Genomic DNA, 26181 nt, shown 5'->3' with positions numbered 1-26181 from the left:
TCTTTATATGGTCCACTGTTTCTGCAAATGAGGATTTCAGTTTGTGATGAGCTGAGTTTGAGCTCACTGAGTAGCAGAAATTGATGTCTGGTTTTGAAACATTTTTCTAATGCCCCCATTTAGAGTTTGTCTGCCAGCATGCCACTAATGACCTTCACCACGTTGGCAGATTACCCCCCTCCATACCTAGAGATCTCTGCCAGCATGTCAGAGATCTCTGTGCCTTCAAAGCAACTGCTGCCATAGTGGTTACTCTGAAGACACAACAACGCTTAGCAAACCTTTTTGTTTTGCAAAATACTAATGACAGTGCTTAATTCAAACTGGTGGTTGCAGGTGGGGCCCACACCTTTCCTCATCAGACTTTGACCCAGAGCAAGAGAGACAAAACACAAAAAGAGAGAGAGAATGAGAAAGAACAAAAAACAGTGACAAAGGGAGAAATCATGGATGAAAAACAACCTGCAAGAGGGTGACAAAGAGGCATGGAGTGTCTTGTGGTTGATTAAAGAAGCATGAGGTGGACTCAAGATTACGAAGCTTTGCTATTTGGCACCTTGACCTCTGATAGCAACTACCACAGATGTCTAAACAAAACACTGGGACCTAGTACTTATGTGTTTACAATTTAAGCACTGACTAATGCCCCTGACAACCTGGGAGTTTTTTCCCAGGGTGTGGGCATCATTTGTCTGTTTTTTCTAGGTGTGACCACCAGGCTTTCCCTGGATTTCCCAAGCAGAACAAAAGTGCACAAGACAGTCCACTCTAAATAGGATGGACAGTTTGATGTATTTGATTCTCAGCTATATGTCTGTCGAGCTCTTCCCTCATCCTTTTCATAATCATTCTTCTCAACACTCAAAAACAAGGAACAACCACCACACATCTGGCTGAATGGCAAAAGAAAATACCCTCAAGAAGGAAATAAAATGCTTGTTTGCCAATCACGAACAATGTTGACAAAAAAAGCACGATAATGTGTGTGCGGACACCTATTTTGAAACTGTATATGTACGGGAAAGAGCTGTTAAGAAAGTAGGAGTGGCTCCTCCATTAGGGCAGAGGAGCGTTGCCCTTCCGCCAGGAGCGGCAGCTGCAAACCTTTTACCAAAAAAACATAATAAACTGTGTTTATTATGTTTTTTGGTAAAAGGGGTGGGGCACTCCCCCTCAGTGAGCATGTATGTTTGGTCAGACGTCTCAAGCCGGCCAAACACACATGCGTAGTAGGCTTGCTCCAGCCCAGCAGCACAGTTGCTGGGCTGCAGAGAGCCTGCACAGGCTCCCAATCTGCCTGAGAGTGTCCTGGCTGGGCACCGTCAGGCTGCACAGTGCACTCCCCTCACTGCTCGTCACCCCCAATGCCCTGCCCCTTTAACAACGAAAGGATAAAGTTAGTTTATTATCCTTTCGTTGTTAAAGGATTTGCAGCAGTTGTTGCTGGCAGGGAGAGGGGGGCGGTGATGCTCCTCCGCCATAGCGGGTGAGCCGCCACTGGCCTAGAGGGATGTAGACGGGTCTCGGAAACCTCATCTACTGCAGCATCCGAATGGCGGCGCTTCCGCACTTCGTCCGACCCCTTGCCGGGTTTCCATGGTGACGCGTGGGGGCCGGCCGTCTTCACAGAGCCGGATTTCCGGATGCGAGGGGGAGAAAAGAAGACGGACGACGCAAGACGGCGCGTAGTCGGGAAGAAGGAAGAGGAGAACTCGCCGAGGGAAGAGCCCGCGATCGGGAAGGCATCGTGCCGAGAGAGGAGCCCGGAATCCTGAAAGACGCCGCACAGGGAGAGGAACCCGCGAACCAGAAAAGGGAAACGCCGAGAGAGGAAAACAACTCCCGCCACGACCCAGGAGGGTCGTGGCTTGGCAAGGTACGGTCCCTTCTGAAGGGACAATCGAGATTTAAAGAGAAACAAACCTGTGATAATACGGGAGGGGTTGGGAGGAAAAGAGATAGTGGAAAAGGGGCAGAGGAGGGGACCCGACTGGGCTGACCACCAATACACTGTATGAACCCCCTCACCCTGTCACACTCTATTGAAGCTCAGAAGGATTTAAAACCTAAAACCTATATCCCCTAACACACTGACCCCTACTTCTTTTCCTTCACCCCCATCTTACTAATCTAGAGTGAAAAATCCCCACACCCTCACTTACCGAGTGTCCTGTTTGTTTGCTTTTCCGGGACTTTGGCGAGAGACCGAGAGAGAGCTGAAACCGGGATCCCAGCAACGCCTAGAAAAGAAAGCAGCAAACAAGTATTAATTTAAGAATAACTAAGGACAAGAAACTTAAAGAAAGGACAGTATTGCCCATGTGAGGAATTGAACTACCACACGTAAATCAATAAAATGTTCAAATCCTTTTGATCTCCCTAAGACGTCTCCGACTTGTTTGTTCTGTACCGCAGGGCCTTCCACAAGGGGATAGGGAGCACATGGACAATGGAGAGCAGGCTGGAAGAGCTGGGACAAGTATACGGACAATGGAGGTTGGAGAAGTCGGGCTGGGACAGCCACAGGGACAACAAAGGGTGGGCAGGAGCAGCTAGGAAAGCACACAGACATTGAAAGATGAGCGGGAGGTGCTGGGGCAAGCACACAGGTCATGGAGGGTGTGCAGGAGAGGCTGGGGGAAGCACATGAACAAAGAAAGGTGGGTGTGAGGGGCTGAGGGAAACACAGAGAATGGTAGGTCGGCAGGAAGGGCTGGTTCCTTTCTACTTTAGTTGCAAATCTATTGACGTTAACTAGTGTGTTCAGCTATGAGAAAGTCCAAGGGACGATACAAATGTGGGCTGCTTTTCTGTGTGAATACTGTTTCCAGAATTCTTCTGGAAATTTGGAGAATAAATCACCACTTTGAAAGAAAACTACCCTATGACTATTGGATTTAACAATGTTATCAGTGTGCTTCGGTACTTCTAACTCTAGGGCTGGGGAAGCAAATGGACAAACACACGAACAACATATGATGGGTGGGAGTAATGGTGGCACACACTGCACATTGATAGTCGGCATGAGGGGCTGAGGGAAGCACACAGACAATGAAGATGGGTGAGAGGACTGGGGTAGCACAGAGACAACAGAGGGCAGGTGGAAGAGGGATGGGGAGGAACACAGAGTGTGAGAATTACACAAGGGTGACACCTGGAAAATGCATGCACTCTCGTAGAGTGCCTAAAAAAAGTTGCACCTAAGAAAGCGAGCAGAGGAAGAACACAGTAATGTGTCCATGCTCCGGGAGAGACAAACAAAAGAAGAGGAAGGAAAACCTCAGGAAGCTGATAAACAAGAAGAAGGCATATAAAAGTCACAATGAAACCAACAGTAGGTAAGCAATGGGCAGCCTCTAAGCCCACTGTAAGGTAACAAAAGGTCTTGCAGGAGAGAGAGAGAGCATGCACTGTCATAGACGGGACCTAAAAAGTGAACTTATAGGCCTAAGTTGAAGGCTGTGGGTGGGAAAGTGTAATGGGGAGAAACCCCTTTCCAGGCCGTAACATGTAGGGTTGGTTAAGCACCTTTTGCAGATAATGTAAAAAATAGTGCAAAACTTACCAGCCCTAATAAGCTCAGAGGCAATTTAGTAGTGTTGGGGCTCCTCTATCAAAACTACAGAAACAAATTGGTGTCAACTCAATAATCGGGAAGGGAGCTTTAGAGGGTGGTGGGTAAGTAGAGGATCCTTGCTCAGCGATGGATAAGGGCAGTGGGGTATCCCAGCAAGTAAAGGTGCTAAGTAAGGAAGGGGCTTCACTGAACGGTGGGACCCCAAGGTGTGGTAATTTGGAGAAGACCTAATCGCTTAGGAGCTAGAAGTGAGTGTAGGCTGAAAATTCATTGGTAGAGAGGGTTGGGGCCTACAGAGGCAAAGCAGCAGCTTTACAATTCTCATGCAGACCCTCAACGAAAGCATTACAATTTCCTGATATTGGATGCTAACATAGTCCCTTAGCTTATTCTCTGTGGAAAACCTTAAAGTCAACATCGGCCTGGGGATTGTGGTGACATGATTCTAGTGTGGAAGGGACCCAAGGTTTCCAAAGCACACTAACAGCACGCGTGGTCAGGCGCAAGGCTAGGTCAGTGAATCGGTTGTCGACTTTTTGCTTTTTAATCTTTTATAAATACCTAAAGCATATACAACCAAGTAATGGGGAATGGTTCTCCTTGTGAAGGTCAACAGTATATCCAGCAACCTGGACCAATTGCCAGCAAGGGAGGGACATGACCAGAAGATATGACTGAAATCTGCTGGGTTCACCCGGTAATGGGAACAGGATTCAGGGAGTAGTATGCTCGATATAGGAGAGAAAAGTGGATGTGCTTGAACCTCACATTGCGAGAAATCATGTGGGGGAATGCTTCTGCTCTGGTACATTCTTTGCCATGGTAACTCCTCCTGCTCCAACTTCACACTGTTTCACAGGTGTTGACGCAAGACGTGTGTATGTATAGTAAGTGTGCTGTATAAACAGGTGATGAGCCAGTGACTACGACCCTTAGTGTATAGGGATTGCATCAGGGCATGTCTTAGTAATTTCCATCATCTTATGGAAAAAATAAAGAAAACCCATCAAAACATTTGTTTGGAGTAGTCCTTTGTTTATTTATTCTCTTTACTGTATCTCTGGACCTTTATTCGAGGTGAACTATAACTACGTTTCCAAGGGCACCAAGAACACAACCATATGAGAATGAAATATTTCCTAGCTAACGAGAAGGAAAGTTTCAATTCTATTAAGGGCAAAGATGCGAGGAGTATGCCTTACTTTCTTCACTTTATTAAATCAGCAGCCTTCAAAGAACATAAGTAAGAAAAAACATTGACTACATATCCCTACACATAGAATGAGTCTCCATAACAACCACAGTTCACTCATAGCACAGTCCGATGTATATGAAGGTGTGACGTCACTTCCTGTTCCTCTTCTTCACTGGAGGAAGTTAACCTTCAACGCATGACCTATTCGAATTTCTGATCATTACCCACAAAAACAGAGGTAAACCACGCTATCCAATCCTTTATAATGGTTTACAAGGATATTTGTCATATCTATAATTCCATACATTGGTTCCTAACAGTGTGAGTAAGAAAAAACAACAGAACCACATTCAATAGTTGTCTATTTACATAACTTAAAGCAACCTTCTCATTAGCTAGGACATTATTCATTCTATGTCAGGACCAGAGGCGAGAATTATGCATGTTCAAAGCTTACTTACCACGAGAACTGGGCCCTCAGAAATGGGTTTGAAATAACATTTCTTAAAGGTTGACTTGGAGGACCAGTCTGCCATACCCATGATGTCCTCCAGTCTGCCACCTACCTGTATGGCCTTAGATGCCATGGCTTCCCTCATAGAGTGAGCCCCAAACCTCTGTACATCACCACCGGCTTCAGCTATGATCCATCTTACCTCTAGCAATGGAAGGTGAGGATACTGCTTTAAACAGTTTCTGCATAGCAATCAGAAGTTGCCTTTCAACTGCCGGTCTGATATCATTTGTCATCTCCTCGTATGCCTTAATGCATCTCACCACACATAATTTAGGGTTGTCTGAAAAACCAGAATAAGATACTGACTTGGTATTAGTCTTAGTTCTCCTAGACACAGTAAACGTGACTCCTTTAGGAGTGAAGACTCTAACTGTGATATCCAGTGCTCTCACATTTGGCACTCGTTTGCATGATATTAGACATAATAAGTTGGCAAGCTTTACAGGAAGCTTTTTTCTTGATAAGTATTGGTTGCCTTGCCAACTCAAAATGAGTCTTAATACCAAGTGAACATCCCACGGACCCGAATATCTGAGCTTCGGTGGTTTAGAAAGTCAAGTACCCTTCATAAGTTTACAAACCCAAGGATGTTCCCCAATACTGTTATATAGTCAATGGTATCATGTCCAGCTGAGATGGCTGACCTAAAGGAATTGACTGTACAGTACGCTAGCCCTGACTTTGCCAATTCCATCCATAAATTTAAAATATGAGTAACTTCTGCATGCACAGGATCAAGATGTCTCTCCAAACACCATTGATGCCATAGTCTCCAAGCCAAGCAATATCTCTTTATGGTGCCTATAGCCCACACCTGTTGGATAAAGTTTGCAGCGCCTGCTGAAAGGTGGTCATCTTCTCAACGTCTCTGGAAATCCTCCATGCCATGAGAAAGAGATGTCCCTGCAGAACCATGGGATGCAGACAGCCTTGATGCTCCCCGTGTATCAAAGTAAATGAGGGCAGTTCTATCAGGAAATCCCATGATAGTTCCAACAGCGACGGGAACCATGCTTGAGACTTCCATATCGGTGTCACTAACACCAGTGATGCTGATTGTTGTCTGACATGAACCACTATCACTATTCTAGGAATCATCATGAATGGTGGAAAAGCATACGGTTGATCCTTCGACCAGTCCTGGAAGAAAGCATCCACTGCTACTGCTTCTGGGTCCAGTCACTAGCTCACGTATTGTGTTAACTGATGGTTCAATCGAGATCCAAATAGGTCCAAGTTACATAAGCCCCATCTGTCTATCAGGGTCAGGAAAACTGTGACCCAGTTGCCAGTCGCTGCTGTCCATGAAGTTCCCGGAGTTCTAGTCCGCTATTGTATTCTGAATCCCTGGAAGTTATTCCGCCGTCACCGAAATCTGCTTCTGTAGACAATAGTGCCATAAGTCCTCTGCCTAATTCAACAAGGTCTTTGTGTGGGTGCCTCCTAACCCGCTGATGTATTTTACTGTCGAGATGTTGTCCATCCACAGCAGAATACAACATGATACTCTGTCCCTGGTGAAGGATTTGACCGCAGAGAATGCGGGCAGGAGTTCCAGGCAGTTGATGTGTAACTGTAGTTCCTCCTGCGAGCATCTACCTCCCATCAGCACATTGCCACATCTGGCCTCCCAGCTCAGACGGCTGGCATCCTATTCTATGACAATGTGTTGCATTGTCCTAAAGATCTCTCTCCCGTTCTAGGCTTCCATGTAGTTTATCCACAATTAGAGCTCCGTCCTGGCTTCGGGTGATAAGGAGATTAGTTCTGAGTAAGTCAGCACCCCCTCATAGATTAACCGCTTTTAGACTCTGTGAGGCTTGAAAATGAAGAGGCCCCAGGAAGGCAGCTTGTATGGATGACGAGAGGAGTCCCGCTATTCCGGCTAGCTGTCGTATGGAGATTCTTTCCCATCTTAAGACGTTTTTTGAGTTCCTTCCATATTTTGGAGACCTTTGAAACAGGGAGACTCAGGGTTGCCTTGACTGAATCAATAAGAAATCCCAGGAAGGTCATCTGTTGGGTTGGTGTCAATTCAGATTTCCGTTAGTTGATGACGAAGCCCAATTCCTGGAATAGCGCAATATTCATGATCAGATTGTGTCTGAGTTGTGCTTGGGACTGGTTCATGAGGAGTATGTCGCCCAGATAGATGATCATCCATACCCTTTTCGTGCAGAAGAGCTACACCACTGGCTGCAGGAGTTTGGTAAAGAACAATGGGACAGATGAGAGGCCAAAGAAGAGAGCCCAAAACTCGTAAACCTCTCCCCTCCAAGTGAACTGGAGAAATCTCCGATGAGGTGGGAAGATGGGAACTGAGATGTAGGTGTCTTTGAGATTCAGCATGACCTTCCAGGTACCTGTTAAGAGAACTTCTCTTAGAAAATGGATACCCTCCATCTTGAAGTGGCGGTACTCTAGCCATTCATTGAATTCCCTCAAGTTTATTACTGGCCTGAAGCCATTGTCCTTCTTCTCTATGAGGAACAGATTGCTCAGAAAGCCATTGGAAGAAGTACTGACTTGTAAATGGTGCCTTTCTCCAGAAGCTCTGTCACTTCTGAGTCTATTAGATTTACAAATGCGAGGTTTGGTTGGGTAAAAACCTGCAAGAGAATCCCAAGTGAAATTCCTTCATTGGGTCTTTTCCAGAACACGCGTGGAGCTTGGTGAGATCGCTTGCAAGCCGCCTCCACCGGCTGCGACGCGTCTGACTGGACCCATGTCGGGGCGAACCATAACCCTTCAGGATCCGCATGTTACCAATGAGGCACGCGCAGGCAAATGCCTACTACGCATGCAGGTTGTAACAAAATATTCAAATAATGCAGTAATAAGCCCTTAATTAATTACACCACACAGCTAATAATCAATCATCACATGAATGAGGAAAAGTTAAAAAGGAAGTGACTTAACTAATGAGCAGTGAAGAAAGAGGAACAGAAAAGGATGTCAAACATTTATATACATCAGACTGTGTTATGATTGAACTGTGGTTGTTATGGAGACTTATTTCCAGTGGTTCATGGGATAAGTAGTCTTAATATTTTTTCTTATTTATGTTCTTTAAGGCTGCTCATTTAATAAAGTGAAAAAAGTAAAGCATAATTTCAGCCTCTGGTCCTGACATAGAATCATCTGTTTAAAACTAAGTGGTGTCATTTGCTTTCTGCTCAGTATTGAGAGGATTTTCTACATAGTGGAGGTAATTGTAGCAGTCTAGCAAGTTTTCTGAGTGGCAGTCAGAGTGAGTTCTACAACCACACACATTACAGAGAGAAGGAAGAATCTCTCCTTCTCACTGAATTGGTAACCCATCATCACTGATAAATTTGGTCTGTAGCGTAGGCCGGCTTCAGATCTTTCGGAAATCTCTACATGAGGTGGAACTAAATCTGAATCAAGCCAAGCTAAAACACAAAATAAATTCTGACTGACATCTTCCCCCAGGACCAAAATATGACGTTGGTGATCAACTATGATTGTCAACTCGGAATCTCTCATTTCATCACTACACTAAATTTCACCTGCACTATATTGGTCCCTACAACATCATCCAACAAATCAACCCAGTCACTAATAAACTAGTTCTACCACCAGGGTCACAAATACACCTAGAAGTTTCACACCTCTTTATTCAAACCTGTAAAACCCTCCCGGAGCGCATCTCCGCCACTTGTCTTGTTCGATGGGGAAACAGAATACGAAGTATGCTCTATCATAAATTCCAAATATTAAGTGAAGATATTATGGTATCTCACAGCATGAAAAGGATATGGTTCTGCAAAAGATTAATGGGAACTGGCAACAAATGTAAATGCCCCTAAAGTATTAACAAAGTTTCATAGACTATATCCAACCAAACCTGGTCCAGTGAAACTGTCTTGAGACAGGGGTACTGTCATGATCAGTAATTCATGTTCCAGCTGGGCACACTGATGTGCCCTCTACAATTATTCCATTTAAAGGCGACTCTAATTACTGGTACCAGACATCCTGTTAATCCAGCCCGATATGTAAATCAGTATATGAGGTGAAACCTTGAATGACCTTTTGTTGTTTGCAATAGGGTTCTAATATTCACTTGTGGTACCTCAGAAGATGGACCATTTGGAGTTCCAGTTCAAAAGTCTGCTGCCATTTGATTTCTTTAAAAGTTTAAAACTTTGTGTTTGTAAGGAAAAATCAGTCACCCTTATTAGTGGGTTCTAACCAGGGGGTCCTGCCTGATGATTAAGTTAATAAAGAAATTCTTGAATATGTAAGCAAAAGATATAATCTCAGGTCTATGATCGGGATGGATTTATACACTTGTAGGAGACTGGGTCGCAAATAAAACTTCAGAGGCTTTATGTGTTGAGAAATTGTGGGTATTTTTTATTGACCTCTAAACTTAAAATATGACCAGGATTGTACTGATGAATTGTCTCCACAGGAGGGGCGCTTTACATAGGGTCTGAAGTCTGGGAGGATTTTCGTTGGACGATGTTGCAATCTTCTCTTCCTTCTTCTGTTTCTTACAGGTGTGGAGTTTTCAGAGTGATGACTCCTGACAGAGGGTCTCAGGAAAAAGAGTATCCACAGTAAGTATACTGGCCAAAACAGGAGTTTCCCCTCTACCAGACTCCAGCTGTGCAGCACCATGTGGGTAGTGTCCCTAGCATACCCCACGCAGGCGAAAAAGAAATAACATCTAGAGAGAAAAAAAACAAACTAAGGGGTCTAAAACAAAAAAAGCAGGTAAGAGAAAAACAGATGTATCCACCATCTCGTTTTCCTCCCTTAAGGAGCAGCGTCTTGTGGTTATACTACTATCTAGCATTTTTGGCAAAAACTTCAAAGTACCCCCAGTGATTTAGTGTAATGGCACCTCACTTATCTAAATCAGTGATAGAGTGTCTGCACACAGTATTTCTTCTCCCACCAATTCCCTTTTATTATGTACCTTTCCATTCACTGCAGATGCCAGGGTGTTATGGCGTCTCCGGCGGAGTCCCATGACACGGTTTCAAACCACTTGTCATGCTCCTCGTCTTCTTCCCCTCCTCTCTGTCTGTCTGCTTCTCATCCTTGCTCCTTGCCTTCTGCTTCTCCTCTCTGTCCATCTGCTTCTCATCCTCATTCCTCACCTTCTTCTCCTCCTCTTCGTCCATCTGCTTCTTGTCCTCGTTCCCCACTTTCTTCTCCTCCTCTCTGTCTGTCTGCTTCTCATCCTTGTTCCTCTTCTTCTCCTCTTCTCAGTCCGTCTGTTTCTCGTCTTTGTTCCTCCTCTGTTGCATCTCCTGTCTGCTTTCTATATCTAGTCTCTTCCCCCAGGCTCTCAACACCCTCTTCTGGGTTATGGTTTTGCTGTTTTCCTGCCTGGAAAACAACATCCGGAGTTAGAATCAGTCTTTCCCTCATCGTCCTTGTTCTCTTTCTTTCTTCCAGGCATTGCAGCAGAGACCCCACTGAAGGATCCCTCGCCGGAGCGTCAGGTAAAATCATGGGGCAGGAAGGGGTCACGCCGCAATACTCTTCTCTATTTGTTTTTCATAACCTTGTCTTTCCAGACCTCCTACCCATCTGTTTCCTTCCCCAACACCCGACCCTTCATTTGGCCATTCCAACACACTGTAGCCTCGGTGAGAACCTCAGTGGATCGGTCTTGCCTGGTGGTGGGCCCTTTTGTGCTTCACAACACTCTGGAGGATACCTCACCCTGACAATGTGTCTCTGGCTTTGATTCCATAATGTGCCTGTGAGATTGTAAAATGTAAAGCAAAGTCTGATGCATGAGGAACTTACCCTTACTTCTCCTGTAGTAGGTTAAATAATCAAGACTATCATACTGGAACAGGTTGCCAACCGTGGAGATGTTGCACTGTGTTAGTGCCTCAGGTACCCCAGCAGTCCCCTTCAGTTTGAAAAGCTGAGGAGGGCAATAGCTGGAGTATAGGGGATAGCTTTTTTGGTAATGCGCAGGCTTTGAGCATCTTAAACCCTTGTGCAGCAGTTGTGGGAATCCATGATCAGGAGGGCACCGAGCACCTCTGGGCGCAGTGGCAGCTTCTGCCCACAAGTCTCTTAGAGGGGTAGTCTAGCAAGCCACTGCAGTTGTGCTGCCAAGTAATAGTGTTCAAAGCTCACAGTAACAGTGGTAAATCCTAATCCTCAATTAGTGAAATGTTTTAGGGGACTGTCCCCAAGATCCAGACTAACTTCAACAGTCTAATGAAGGAAAGGGAAGATTTGTGAGTTTCACCAACCTACTTGCATGCCCGAGAAAGCTGCAAAGACCCTGAGAACTTGTGCTAATTCTGAGTGATCCCTCAGGTCTTTAACATAGATCAGGATATTGTTTGCCTAAAAATACTGCATGTGTTGTGGCTAAAAGGAGAATAACCCAAGCCCTACCATCTGCCTCAGCCTACAAACAAGTTCCACTGCCCAGGCAAAGAGCAGGAGGGAGAGGAGACATCCCTGTCTGGTCCCTCTTTTGACCAAGAATGGGGGAGAGATTAGCTTGCCCACGGGACCCATGCATGTAAAGTAACTTAATGAGTCAGGTGGTGTGTTCCCGGAAGCCGAACCACTGTAAGACCTCAAAGAGGAACTCCGAAGACAGGGTGTCAAATGCTTTCTCCCGGTCTCGTACTAAAGAAGCTGATCTAGGTCAAGAGAGCAGAGCTGCCGCAAAAAGCTGGTAAAGTCTCAACCAGTTCAGGGAAGTTTTCTAATGTGGAATAAAGTTGTTCTGATCTTGGTGAATCAAACAAAGTAGGACCCCAAGAATTTGAGATGCAAATATTTTCCCCAGGATTTTATAGTCAGAATTAAGGATAAATATGAGGATCACCAGTACATCTCGGAGAGACTACAGTCTCCTCGGCAGCTGTCTTCTACTGAGGTGAGTTTAGGTGCTAGGAAATCTGGATAGGTTAGGTAGAACTCTAACAGGAAGCCATATAGACTCATGGTTGCCTAGCAGATAGCTCCTGTATAACTTCTTTGAGTTTTGGAGCATAATGGGGGTGTCAGTCATGTCTTGTATGTCCAGGGGGACACAGGGAAGGGAAAGGCCAGTTGGAAAAACAGCGGCTACCACAGTAGGGGTAGCAGGACAGCTCTCATATCATTGCTGTTGTAATTGTGGAAAGAATATTGTGTTGATAGTAGACCAAGACTCCAAATAAGATTTTCAGTAGCTAGCCAGGCCAAAAGAAACCCAGCCCTGTCTCTCTCTACATGGGGTTGGGCAATATAGGCAGTATTAGTACAGGCATCTAAGCTTATCAGTAAGGGAGGCATAATGATTATGCTCCTCTTGGAGGGTTTCACACCAGGTTGGGTCACTTACCAGCTGCCTTTCTAAAGAAACAAAAGTAGGCCTTGGCTAGCTCCATTTCTGTGGTTTTAAGTGTGTTTGTGACCTCATGAATGCAGTGCCCTCGCATCATCATCTTAAAGGCGCCTCATTTGGTCGCCTGGACGAAGTGGAGCCCTCATTGTCTTAAACGTCTTCCTTGCAAGTGTACTGTGAAAATCAGGGTCTTCTAGCATTGACCCTTGGAGGCACCAGGAAGAGATCAGAGTAAGGGTGCCTGGAGATAAGTATGATATAAGATCGACCTACCCAAATACTTGGTTGAAGAAAACATCAGCCAAAGTTGGGCAGAGCAAATTATCTAGGCATACATAAAGGTCATAAAATGGAGCAAGTATGGGAAGTAAAGTCGAGCCCCCCGATTTTGTAGGCACCATACATCAGCCAAGGACTATGGCCCAAGCCACCATGCCAATATCTTTGCATGGCTTACCACTTGAGCCCTTGATCCAGGGAATGTGTTCCCATTTAGCTTAATGTTCAGATAGCCTGTAGTGGAATGCATGTTGGTCTGTGTTACTATAATATATTCTGCTCATTACCAACTGGATTCACTCCAGTGTGCCCTCAATGGTTGATGCCACAGAGAAATGCACACCCATCCACACAAATGAGGGCTCCCTTAAAACAGTCTGAGAAACTAGTTGGAAGAACCTGCCCTTACCTTCATATTTGGAGTTGGAGACCTTCTGAAGTTGTGAGATGTTTTTTTTGAAGTAGTGCTATGTGGGCTTCCCTACGGCAGAAAAGGGGGTGGGTTTTATAATGCTTGTTAACTATGGGAACCCTGTGATGTTTCCGGTTATTATGGAGTTGGGGTTAGCGTGGTTAGCATGTATGGCAGGGGTAAGATAAACAGGGGTCTTGTGTGACACGATGCTTCCGATACACCACCAGGCCAGGTGCTCTTTACTGCATGTCTGCCATCTTGGCCCTACTGCTTGACACTGCTGGACACGCCCCTGTGTAGTACGTTTCTCTGACAACATATGCCAGCTTTATTGATTTTCAAATGTGCTAAAACATAAGGTAGGTAAGAAGTAATACGAAAAAAATATATACATATTTGTTCTGCTCTTGTTCATCTTCTGAATATGTTTACATGTACTATTCAGAATTTGTCCAACAGAAGGCAGTATAGAGATGCGTGAGGAGGGCAGCAGCTCACTAGTAATATTAAAAATATTCTTTGTGAGCCCCTCCCATTTCTTATTAGTGAGGTACTGTTTCAATCTAAATTCACCTTTTTATGGATGCTGTAGGGTAACAAAAGCATAAGCACAACGTTTCCGTACAGAATTTATTAACAGACTCCCAAACTTCACCCTTTCTGAAATTAAATTAAAAGAAAATGGTATTCAATACAAATTACCTTTGAGAGCCCCTAGCTGGGGTGAGGGAGGGCAGCAGCCAAGATGGCAGCCGCACTACGAGATCGCTCCCTACCACACCCATGAAAATCCTGCATAATATCCTTGTAACCTGCACTTTCTGGGGTTGGTAAACATCAGAGATCTGGGTGCTGCTTGAAGAAAAAGAGCCAGACCTGTGGAGAAGGCAGCAGCTGATTGAGGCTAAGAACACTCAGACGGAGGGCGAAGTAGAGAGACAGGGAACGGCCAGCCAATACATGGAGACTGGGCGGAGGTCAACCACCGCCAACTTAGGAGGAAGAGGGGTGGCAGAGGAATGTTCACAGCTGGGTGGCGAGGCCAGGCAGTGCAGATGGGGCCTTTGCAAGCCGGGTTGCGTACCTGAAATAGCCAGAGGTCTCGTTTGCCCAAGATGTTGGGGAAGGTAGGAAACAGGATCTCTTTCTCCTTTGGCCCTGGGAGATGCCTGCAAGAGACAACACACCAAATTAAACGAAGCTTAATCATGGCATTACCGTGCTGCAGGACTGCCCTCTCCCTGAAAAACGAGAAATGAAATACAGTACAAGAGACTCACTTGGTCTGGCTCCTATATACAGTCAGATAGGGAATCTCATGGGAATGCCTTGTGCACCTCTTCTTCCCTGTATGTCGGTATATTCTATTTTGAGGGGTGAGGCGGGTTCCACACTGTGGAGTTAGCGACCAGCAAACATAAGCATCCGCCTTAGTGGAACTCCGCACAACATCAATCATGGCATGCGATAAAGGAAATGCTGGTGCGCAATAAGTAAAAATGGATAAATATACAAAGCACACTGAAGCTAGTGTGTAGGGAGAAAGTGCAATGCAAGGCAAGTATATGGTTATGCACTGCAGGCAAAACACCCAGACACCAGAGCAATAATCCTGGCCATAGAGGGTACAAAGGCAGCCCTTGAGGCTCATATTGTGGAAGTAGGGTCTGATGAAATACTGATCTGGCAACACTAGGGAACAGGCGTGACAAGTCAAAGAAGCACAAGAGCCGATAAGGAAGTTGGAGGATACTGTTCAACACATGCAAATGGAATCCAGGAGATGACCACCACTTCCAACACAGTATTGGCTAGAGTGGACGATGCAGAAAGATGGGCACAAAGGAACATCCAAGTAGTTGGTTCCCAGAGGGTGTGGAAACTTCCCGTCTGGAAAGATTTCTTCATGACTGGCTCTTAATCCTAGATACCAACAATGGAACTCTCAAATTGCTTTATAATACAAATAGTCCACAGAGCCCTCGATCAGCGCCCCCCTCCTAGAGCCCTACCTTGGCCCTTGTCAGAAGCCCTTTCAGAGGGCCACATGCTATGCAGTGGCTACTGGGCCCAACAGTGGAATCTGAAGTCTTTTACTCCTGATGTCTCATGGCCTAGCCTCCTATAGATTCTGAGCAACTGGTCCAGGTATCCCCATTCTGCACTTAACTGTCAGAGGAAGAGGTGGATGAGAAAACCAAGGCTCCCAAGGGTAGAGTGGAGATAAAGGTTAGTGAATTAGTGAACACAGGTTAACAACTCAATATGCCCTCTACAGCAGCAATAAATCATTGTCCAAACAAAAACTCACTTTTATGCCAAAAGAGAAGTATTTTATTTCTACTGCAAACAAAGGGAGAATATGACATAAACACACAATTGCACAATTACGCTGTCCTCGCCTTAGGTTGGGACTCTAGTGTCTCTCTGGTGGTTCCCTGTCCCACTCACTCCTTGTGTTAGCGATTGTGGTTATTCACCATTAACAACAGGTAACATCCAGGTTATGACCAACTAGCAGTCCGAGTCTCACAAGTTCACTACAACTCTGATTTAATGTCAATAGCGTTCCATTGCACACATGCTTGATTTACCACCATGTCCCCCCCAGGCCCGCCAGGTCCTATTGAATTCTTACCCACTCCAGCAGCATGCAGAGTCTTGGAGTGTTTCCCATGTGCAGCCGCTTGTAGTGGCTCCAAACAAGTGAAGTGAGTTGGTAACATGTGGACTCCGCATCTGCACTCAGTGGACATATGCTCTCTCTGTTACACTCCTGCAGTGATCGAAGGGTTCCTGCAGCGTTTTTGTGCATGGTATGTGTTCACATGCTCCTGATGCGGGAGGGTGGGAGGCTACAATAATCCTCTTCTTGGTCCCACTTGGGTGACAGTGCTCCCATGGTGCCTTCAGTCATCCAACGGGGGTCCATCCACTCATCCAACCAGCAAGGAATGACTCACCAACAGTTAGCTTGTCTTGTCCATTGATACAGTGGTGCTGATGAAAGGTCAGCTCTTGGTGGCTTGAGCGGAGACATTGGAATGAGATGCATGCACTAGTAGTTCAGGTTTTGGAGCACTTTTAGGAGCATCAGCGAAGCAGCACAGACACTTGGCAATGTTAGGCTGTTAAATCTCTTAACTTTCACAGTGCTTGTCACTTGCACTCCCATCACTTTTGTTATGTATTTCTCAGGGGTCAGGTCTTGGTCAGGCCACTGTTAGGGATGGTGAGGGATTAGCTGTTTTATTTTGCTTCTTTTTCCAGGTTTCTTCTCATCTGGTTCTTATTTGATGCAGAACATCTCATCTTGTCTTTCTTCCGGTGTAGCCGACTTTTTCTTGTGGTCCACACTCTGACTAGTGCTTCCCATGTTTTTTTAGAAAGATGGTAATAGTCCAGTGGAGTTTGCTTATATTCAAATATTCATGTTGAGTATCAGTCTTCTATATTGCTTATTCTTTGTGTGTTTTGTTATGCAGTTTCACCTCTGTGCCTTTTCCTAGTGCCTTCATAGAAAAGATAGTGCTGCCAAGATTGTGCTAAGTAACATTGATGTTGAGAGAATATATCTTGGCTGTGTCATTATGCATTCCAGAAAGAGAAGTGAAATGTACTTGACAACATATCAAATGTGTATTTAAATGTAGTCATGTAAACGAAGAAACTGAAAGTCATGAACTGAACTGTATTTATGAGTAAACACATAGAATGATCATATGCAATTCACATGTATGCAATATTATTTCATGAATGAATATTATGATTTTCTAGTTAATAGACATGTTCATAGTTATTCCTAATTTATATTGTTTAAGTGAAGTGCATATATAACTATGTAGTTGAATGTGCATGAGGGGTTGGGCTAAAATAAGCTGGAGATGAGGCCTGAGGATGTTCTCTTTGTGTTTCATCTTCAGCGTGAACATTTTGCTCTTTATTTGCAAGTGCATTAACAGAAGTCTTCTTTTAATGAAAAGCTTATTGTTAGTTATAGATAAGGGGGGTATAAGACGACAGGTTGCCAAGGATGGGAGTATTAACGAGGAGCTGTGAAGGAGAACTCCTCTCCAGATTCTTGAAACCGAGAAATATCCAAGGTCGTTCTGATAGCTGAACCAAGCGATGAAAGCCTAATTAAAGAATACTATTCACGACTATGGAAAGTTACTGGTGGTGAAATCAACTATCTGAAGTTTGAGGGGACAAAAGGGTAGAGATTTAGACCTTTCTTGCCCTTTGATTAGAGCAGACCATTAGAAATGTAGAGAGGTACAGACCTATTCAGTGTGAGCCACTGATGGGGCGATGACTGCAATGAAAAGTACATTGCCCTCTCGCAAGTCCTCAAGGGGAAGGGGGTTTTGGGAAGAGAAAAAGAGAAAATACCAGCTTCTGCTTCATGGATTTCAGAATTGAACTGCTGGACCCTGGACTGCATGTTGTGTTGGGTCTCAGGACTTCTGGTTTCTCAAAATACTGGTTTCTAGGTTTTTAGGATTCTGGGCTGCAAAATAATTACTTCATTAATGCATTGAACTTGCATAAACTTGTACATTGCATAATGTCAGTTATTGTTGACACATTGTGCATACATTTCTATAAGAATTAACAAATCTCTCAATCTTTTTACAATACTTTCAGAGTCTCTGAAGTAATGTCCAAACTCAAAAACAATCCACTTGACTAAAAGGCTTCTTTGTGTTCTGGCATAATCTTTTGCCAATAATAGTTCTGATAAACTTGCTGTATTTCCAATCTCCTGATTCTCAGTGGAGCGCTTGTTACAGGAAATACGTCTTCCTTAATGTCTGTTGAGCCGTATTTTGGATTCCCACCCAAACAATAAATCATGTTAGTTCTTATTGTCATACATTTTTTAAAAGACAGAGCTCTGTTTTGTTTCATTTAAGCGATTAATCTTTCTTTATCTTGAAATGAAGCTACTTGCTTGAAAATTTCAGAAGAACCCAAACTGCGGTTCTTCACCTTTCTTATTTTCTCTCTTTTACAGGAAATACGGGATCGTCTGTAGAAGATGGAAGAGGAAAGCCAGGAAGCCGATCAAAGGACGAGGATCGCCGGAACTCAACTGGAGCCTTTCCGGATGACGAGAAATGCTGGAACTCGACTGAAAGCTAGTCGGAGAGCATGAAACTCGACTGGAGGCAGCCTGGAGAATAAGGAACCTGACTTGCACTGGAACTCGACTAGAGGTAGGATGGAGGACAAGGAATTAGACGTGACTGGAAACAGGTGAGCAGAGCAATAGGTACAATGCCAAGAAAGGGTTCAGACTCACAAGCATCCTTAAATAATAAAATGTGCATGTGTGCCCTTTGGCAGTTGACTGCTTGTTAAGGAAATTAGTAATTATCCTGCTGGTTGTGGCACATGTTCAATATAGATCACATTGTGAAGAGCACATGTTTTGGCAATTATAGTTGGAGCAGATTGAATATACAATATGCATAATCAGCAAGCATTGGTTATAATAAATGAGCCATTTAATAAGCATTGGTTATTGCAAACTTGAAATTCAAGGATGTAATGAATATACCCAAATAAGTCTGAATGTTGCAAACAACAGCATCTTACTGTAATCAAACTCTTGGATGTGCTAGTGTACCCACATTATGACCTCAGTTTCCCTTTTGCTTAGCTGACGTTGTTTTATGTTACGGACATCTCTCTTGCTGAAACTTCTACTGAAGTGTCTGCGGTGCTGACACATTGCTTCATTTCCAATATTACAAGCAAGATCATTTTAGGGTTTCTTGTAGTTTATTAGAGTAGTTAAGTAATTATAGGTTTAATGGTTTGACAGGAGAACCAAAGCTTGAACTTGGACTACCAAATGTTATCCTTATTTTCTGTATTGTTGATACTGAAGTCTTGATTTGTTTGATGTCAGCGTGTTTCATTTTTTTCGATGCTTTAGCTCATCTTTGGTCATTCTGTACTTGAATGCTTGTTTTGGAGATTATTTACATAGGTTTGGATTAGAATTTGTAATAAATCTTTAGAACTTTGAGTTTTCCTCCGGGATTCAATGTGTGACCAAATGGGTTACACTGCAATTTAATGTGAGTAGTTTATGTGTTCTCTTCACCCGTGGGAACTTAGAAAAATATTTTTCGTACCCAAGAGATTAGAAATAGTACCAGACGCTGGATCAGATGGTAGCAGAGGATGGTTCTCTCTCCGAAGTGAGGAGAATCAGAACCTTATTCTAGGTTAGTTGGTCCGCAGGGTCGAATCCCTAGTGCCCATGCCCAGACCCTGGAGGATAAGGGGAGTTGAAGAAACTTTGAATAGAGTTGTGTTGACGGTGGAGATGTGAGTATTAACAAGACTGTGAATTGTGGTAGGTTAAGTTCAGCTTACAGTGGTTGTGAGATTGGGTGGTGTCTCGGGAAGATGTTTTGTATGTTGTGTGAGTGTGGTGATTTGTGGAGAAGTTGAAGAGGTTATTTGGTACGACGTGGCCTAAGCTCCCAAGATAGTATTAAAAGGTGCAGAAGACATCAGATTAAATTGTCTGCTAAATGGTTGTGTTTGTTGTGAGACATTCTCAACAGCACAGTTGAGAAAGGGATTTATCCTTGTATGAATGTGAGAAGATTGGTATCTATACTAGTCTGGATGATACCCCGCAGGTTAAGGTTTCATTTGAAGTGTATTGGAAACTTCTTGTGTGACTGAAAACTGTTGATTCTTTAGTGGAGCAGGCTAAAGTTATTGTATTCTTTTTGTTATTTGTGTGCAATATTGAGGAGATAGTGTGCATGCAGATTGTAAAGGAGGGGGAACTGCTGTGAGGAGTGAGATTGATGTCATAGTGTGCCACGCTGGTACGGGTCAGTTGGTGTGGTGCCGTGCTGCTATGGTTGACATCATAAGGGGTCGTGCTGCGATTGGCGGTTATTCTGGGTACAGCATTGTTTTAAACTGAAACAAGGCTCTGTGGGATTATTAATATTTAATCAGGAAAAATGAAATATTTTAATCTTATGCAAGATTTATTTAGAAGAGATGTTCATAGTCCTAACAGAGAGGGAGTTGATGCGCCTCCCGAAGATACCCCTGGTCATTATATGGCAATTAATGTGGGGCTTCATAAGGGAATTTGGCATGGTCAATGGCACGGGATCACAGAAAAGGAAGGTCCATTGAGTTTGTTTACAGTATGGCACATTCAATTTGAGAATTATTGAAAATGTGAGGAGGGTGTTGTACAAGATGAAACTGCCTCCTAGACCCGCACAAGATTAAGCACTTAATGCTTAGGAACGTGCTGCTTATGCTCAAGAGAGAAAGAAATATCAGGGTAGAGCACAGAAAGGTACGTTTTTCTATTCAGACGCTTGGTGGGATGCAGAGCAGAAGAGGTAGAGAACAGATATGATAGAGGGAGTTAGGCTGTACCCAGCCTTAACAAATGTCAGGCTCATACATTTTTCACAGGAGCAAAATGCACATGATGGGTTCCCTACTTCCCTGCAAGTTTAGCAGACCACCAAAATGAAGCTCAAGCATGACCCACTGAGATGAACGGACAAAATCTGATAGATGCGGACACCAGACCTCCACCAAATAACCTCAGAGTTTGCCTGCCTTATTCAGCTTCCACAAAATAAACAATATTCAAAACTCAATAATAATCAATGTAGGGAACCATAAAGTGTGAACCAATACTTGGTTTACCTAATATCCCTTCCTCCTTTGTTGAGTATACAGTTTTCACCACTTAAGTATTCAGTATATTTAGAAGACAGAGCTACACATGTAAATTCTTAATACCCCAACATATGATATAATATATACAGCACTCAAATCCTATGTATTCTATTCTTTCTAACAAATACCTATGCTTTCTATAGATATTGACTTCCACTTATACTGATTCTAATTTCTTATACATATATAGCAACTTCATATCCTTCTGCAGTACACATGTTTTAACCACAATGCAGTTCGAAAACAATTCACATTGATATTTTCTCAGCTCCTTTTTTGTCAGTTTTTTTAGGATTTAGCCTTCACGAAGTTAAATACTTTACACTTTTGTCTGTTTGTTCTTAGGGCCAACTGAAGTCAACATATACCAACAATATTGTCATTCTGCAGTTCAAATATATATATATATATATATATACACAAACACATATATGCACATATATATATTTTCACTGGAAAAACCAAAGGTTACATGGACGTTATAGTTAGGTTCTGAATTTACTCATACAAAACAGTAGCAATTCAGCAGTTATAGTTATCAGAGCTAACTATAACGTGCCCTCCTGTACTGCACTGCGTATGACCTCACATAACACATCACTCATGAAATGGTCAGTGACATCTCATTTAACATCACTGATAACGTCATCAAGTGAGTCTGAGGGGTTGTATCAATGTGTGAATTGGTATGTGAGGGGATCAATGAGTGGTTGATTCATTTGTTGTACGGGAGACTGAATGGATGTGAGCAGTGACTGTGAGCAGCTGCATTTCATTTAGTGAGTGAGTCTGTTGGTGGCTGTATGTGTGAGAGAGTGGGTGTCAGAGTGGTTGACTGGGTAAGTGAATTTGTGTCACTGTACTGGTGAGTGACTTAGTGAGACAGTTACTGTATGGGTGAGTCAGTGAATGTCTAAATGGCTGTAAGTATAACTGAGTGGCTGTGTCATTGAGTGTATGGGAAAGTCAGTGGTTGTATGAGTGGCTGTATCCTAAACTGAGTAGGTGTGTCAGTTTTATATAGGATAGTGAGTGGACGTGTGAGAACATTAATTGGTCAGTGAATGGCTGTGTGAGTGACTGCATGGGTGACTGAGCGGGTATGTGAGTGCCTGTTCAAGAGAGTGAGTTGGAGTGTGAATAGTTGTATAGCTGAGTGATTGCGTGTGTAAGTGACTGTACTGATGAGTCAGTGACTGTGTCACTGACTGTATGGGCGAGTATGTGGGTGTGTTAGTTCTTTTATAGCTGATTAACTGGATGTGTCACTAGATGAGCGATCTATTAATAGTCTGCATGAGTTATTGTATGGGTGTGTCAGTGGGTGTATGGGTCTATGAGTGGATGTGTAACTAACTGTACGAGCCTGTGAATACCTTAGTAATGTATGGGTGAGTGAGTGGTTGTGTCAGTGGCTGTTTGAATGAATGAATGTCTGTATATCACTACTTTTATGCATCTTTGAATAAGTATGTGATTAGTTGTGTGTGTGGGTATACAAGATTTTGTATCAGCAAATGAGTGGGTATATGACTTTTTGCGTGAATGATGTCATCAGTGATGTCACGTGAGATGTCCTCAGTGATGTCACTGACCACATCATGAGTGCTGTAATATGTGAGGTCATAAGCAGTGCATTACAGGAGAGCTCAGGTAACTATAACTGCTACATTTCTACAGGTTTGTACAAGTAAATTAGAACCTAACTATAACGTCCATGTAACCCTTGTTTCTTTTTCAGTAAATTTCTAAGGTTTTTATAATTCTATTTATATAATTGTAGTTCCCTGTAACCTCTGTTTTTTCAGTGAATTTCTAAGTTTTTTTTTTTAATTCTATTTCCTAACTATAACATCCCTGTAACCTTTGTTTTTTTCAGTGAATTTCGAAGGTTGTTTTAAATTCTGTTTCCTATCTATAACGTCCCTGAAGCCTTTGTTTTTTTCAGTGAATTTCTATGTTTTTAAATTTTGTATCTCCCAGCTTTAATGTACCTCTAATCTTTTGTATTTTTATTGAACTTCTAAGGTTTGTTTAAGTTTATTTTAAAACTATAACTTGTGTCTAATGTTTGGGTATGTAATTATAATGTTTTTCTCATACATACTTAGATATTAACCCCAGATGTCTGGGGGGAAAAGTGTTAGGTATCCTTTCATTAAGCTCTCTGAGAATGATCAAAACATTTGAGGCTGTTGTTGTCTACCGCTCCCTGAGTTCCTATGTCTGTATTTAGGAAAAAAGAGAAACATCTCTTTAAATGTACAAACATTTATTTGATAATCAACACACATCTCATGTCTTTGTAAAATTCAACATGCGTTTGTGAAATATCTGTACACAACATTTTTTAAGTGATGTTGGAAATTATTTTAACAATTTTTAACATCAGATTAAAATGTATTATTTACAAAAAAAAAATCTGAAATTCTGTCAATGGAAGTAGAAAATAAACTGTGCCACAATCGCATTTAACCACAGTAATGCATTACATTATACAGTTTTTTTCAATAATGTTCACAATTTGTACATGTAAAAAAACGAGCCATCATTTTGAGCGGTAGTAACGCACTTAACTTTTAAAAATACACTTGTTCACTTTCTAAAATGGCAGATGCCTGACCTTGCTGTCAGGACATTTGCAATCTGACGGACGTCGGTGGAAGTTCCGCAGATCACGAAGATGTACACAGTGTATCGAAAAAAGCTCACTTGCCTCCTAACACTGCAGCCAACAACATCTTCTCAGCTTTTGCTGCTGTTTTCTGACCACTGGGAGCCAGGGTGCCAAGAATGGCAGGTGACAGGGCTGTAACTTCTCAGCTGAGGAGTTGGATGTGCTGACAGAGGTCCTGTATGGATGACTAAAGGAACAGGTACATGCTTTGAATGAAGATGTATTTCTCACTAACTTTTTACTATAGGACAATGTTTATCAATGTTTTTAAATTTCTGATAATTAAAGTAAACATTCACTTCGATTTAGGTAACTCTTTGTTTCAATTTATTCACATTTCAAAATGTAGCATTTACAGACTGCATGCCCCTTATTAGAATATATATTCAAGTTACGAACTTGCCTGCCGAATTATTGACTGCCTGTTAAATTACTACCATTTTCGGGGGCATGGCCAAGGCATCAAGATGGCGGACGCACTTCTATAGTGCTCCGGACCCCTCTGTCATCCGCCTTGAATCCACCCAGAATCCTTCCCCGTGGACGACGTCCTCCCGCGGGGAGGACCTCGCAGCTCTCCCTCACTGGGACGGGGGGCAAAAACTGGAGCCCAGACCCAGCAGAGGAGCTCGGAGGAGCCCGGAAGAATCGCGGCCTGGAATCGGCGGCGAGGCGAGGCAGAAGGCATCGGAATCGCAGAGACCACGGGGGCAGCGCTGATCTTGTTGGGGCTGATCCGGGGGCGGAGACGGGAGTCGCCTCCTGTCCTTCTTCCCTTTTCCCCCCCTCCCCTCCCAGCGGACGAAGAACCGGCCGGATTCCGTATCGGGAGAGGCCAAGGCCCCCCGCTAAAGATGGCGGCTGAGGCGGGCGACGGAGCAGGAAAGGCCCGGTAGGAAGGCCGGCCTTGGTTGCAGTCACGGAGAGGGAACACTGGAGCGATTGGAGGCGAAGTGCACCTAGAAAGGAACGACCCAGCGCTGGAGCAACCGCCGGCAGAGGTACTGAGCTAGGGCCCCTTGAGATCGGAGATGTGGCGGAGGGGTTGGCACTGACTCTCGTGGGGGGGGCCCGTTTCTCGGTGGTGGGCCTTTCCTCCGCCCCCCTCTGCCCTCCCCTCTTTTTGCCCCCCCGACGGGGAAGAGAACGCCCAACGCCTGAGGCCCCTCTCTGCTTCTCCTTCCTCCTTCCCCCCCCTTGCGGTCCCGCACTTCCCAGGCCGGGGCAGCGGCTGGGGCGCGGTGGGGGCCCAGAGACTAAACTGCGCTGCATTTAAAAGACGTTTGGACGCCCTCCTGGCGAATGGTTGAAGGAGGGAGGGGCTGGTGGCCCCTGAAGACACATCGAACCGGGGCCTGGCACTGACGGACTTCACCCTGGGCCCGAACGGTGAACTGCTAGAGGCAAATAAGCAGAGGGGGTGGGGACCCCAGCATAGACTGTTGCTGAGGTGGTGGACATCCAGGGTTCTATGCTGCGCCTAGAGAGAGGGGCCCCAACTAAGCTCCGACTCAGATCCCGGCAAAGAGACACAGCAAAAACATGGGCAAAGTCAAGGCAACGCGACAATCGACAGCCCAAACGCGCATAGAACAATTCGCCACAAGCATAGAGGCCTGCACTCTGGACGAAAAGGAAGATCAACAGACGACATCTGGAGATTTAGAGACGATTCTTCGAGCCATCCATACATCCCAGGCCGTGGTGGAGGCCAAGGTGGGAGAGGTCAGGGAGGAGGTGTCCCTGGTCCAACAGGACCTTCGCAACGCCACGGCTCGTATTACAGAGGCAGAGACTAGGATATCCGCGGTGGAAAACGAAGGGAGGGCCCTCAAGACATAGGTATCCACACTCACATCCCGAACGTCAGAGCTATACCGAAGGGCTGAAGACGCAGAGAATAGGTCAAGTCGCAACAATCTCAGGGTGGTCGGGATTCCAGAGGCAACAGCTGCGGCATCTCTTGCACATTCTTGGAGGAGTGGTTCCGCTCCTGGATCCTGGTGGACCATCTCACCCCATGGTTTGCCATCGAGCGAGCCCATAGAGCTCTACAGATGAAGCCTCCGCCAGGGTCTCCGCCGAGACCAGTGATACTCCACCTTTTTAACTTTTAAGAGAGAGACATGATCCTACAAGAGGCCCGCGCTAGAGGAGACCTCCTTTGCAAGTCCTCCTCTTTCCTGACTACACACGAGATGTACAACAAATTTGGCACTCATTTCTTGAAGTCAAACAAAAACTGAGAGCAATGGATATTCAATCTCGTCTACTGTTCCCCGCAAAACTACGAGTGGTCCATGGGAACAAAACCTATTTCTTTGAGCAACCAACCGCAGCATGGACATGGCTGACGGAGGAACTGCCGCTCAGACCGACTGGTCAATCAGGTTGATCGCAGAGTGGGAACAAAGCCAACAACCGGCCGAAATG

This window comes from Pleurodeles waltl, chromosome 3_1 (genome assembly GCF_031143425.1).
Source record: "Pleurodeles waltl isolate 20211129_DDA chromosome 3_1, aPleWal1.hap1.20221129, whole genome shotgun sequence".
NCBI classification, from domain to species: domain Eukaryota; kingdom Metazoa; phylum Chordata; class Amphibia; order Caudata; family Salamandridae; genus Pleurodeles; species Pleurodeles waltl.
This window is presented reverse-complemented; position numbering follows the sequence as displayed.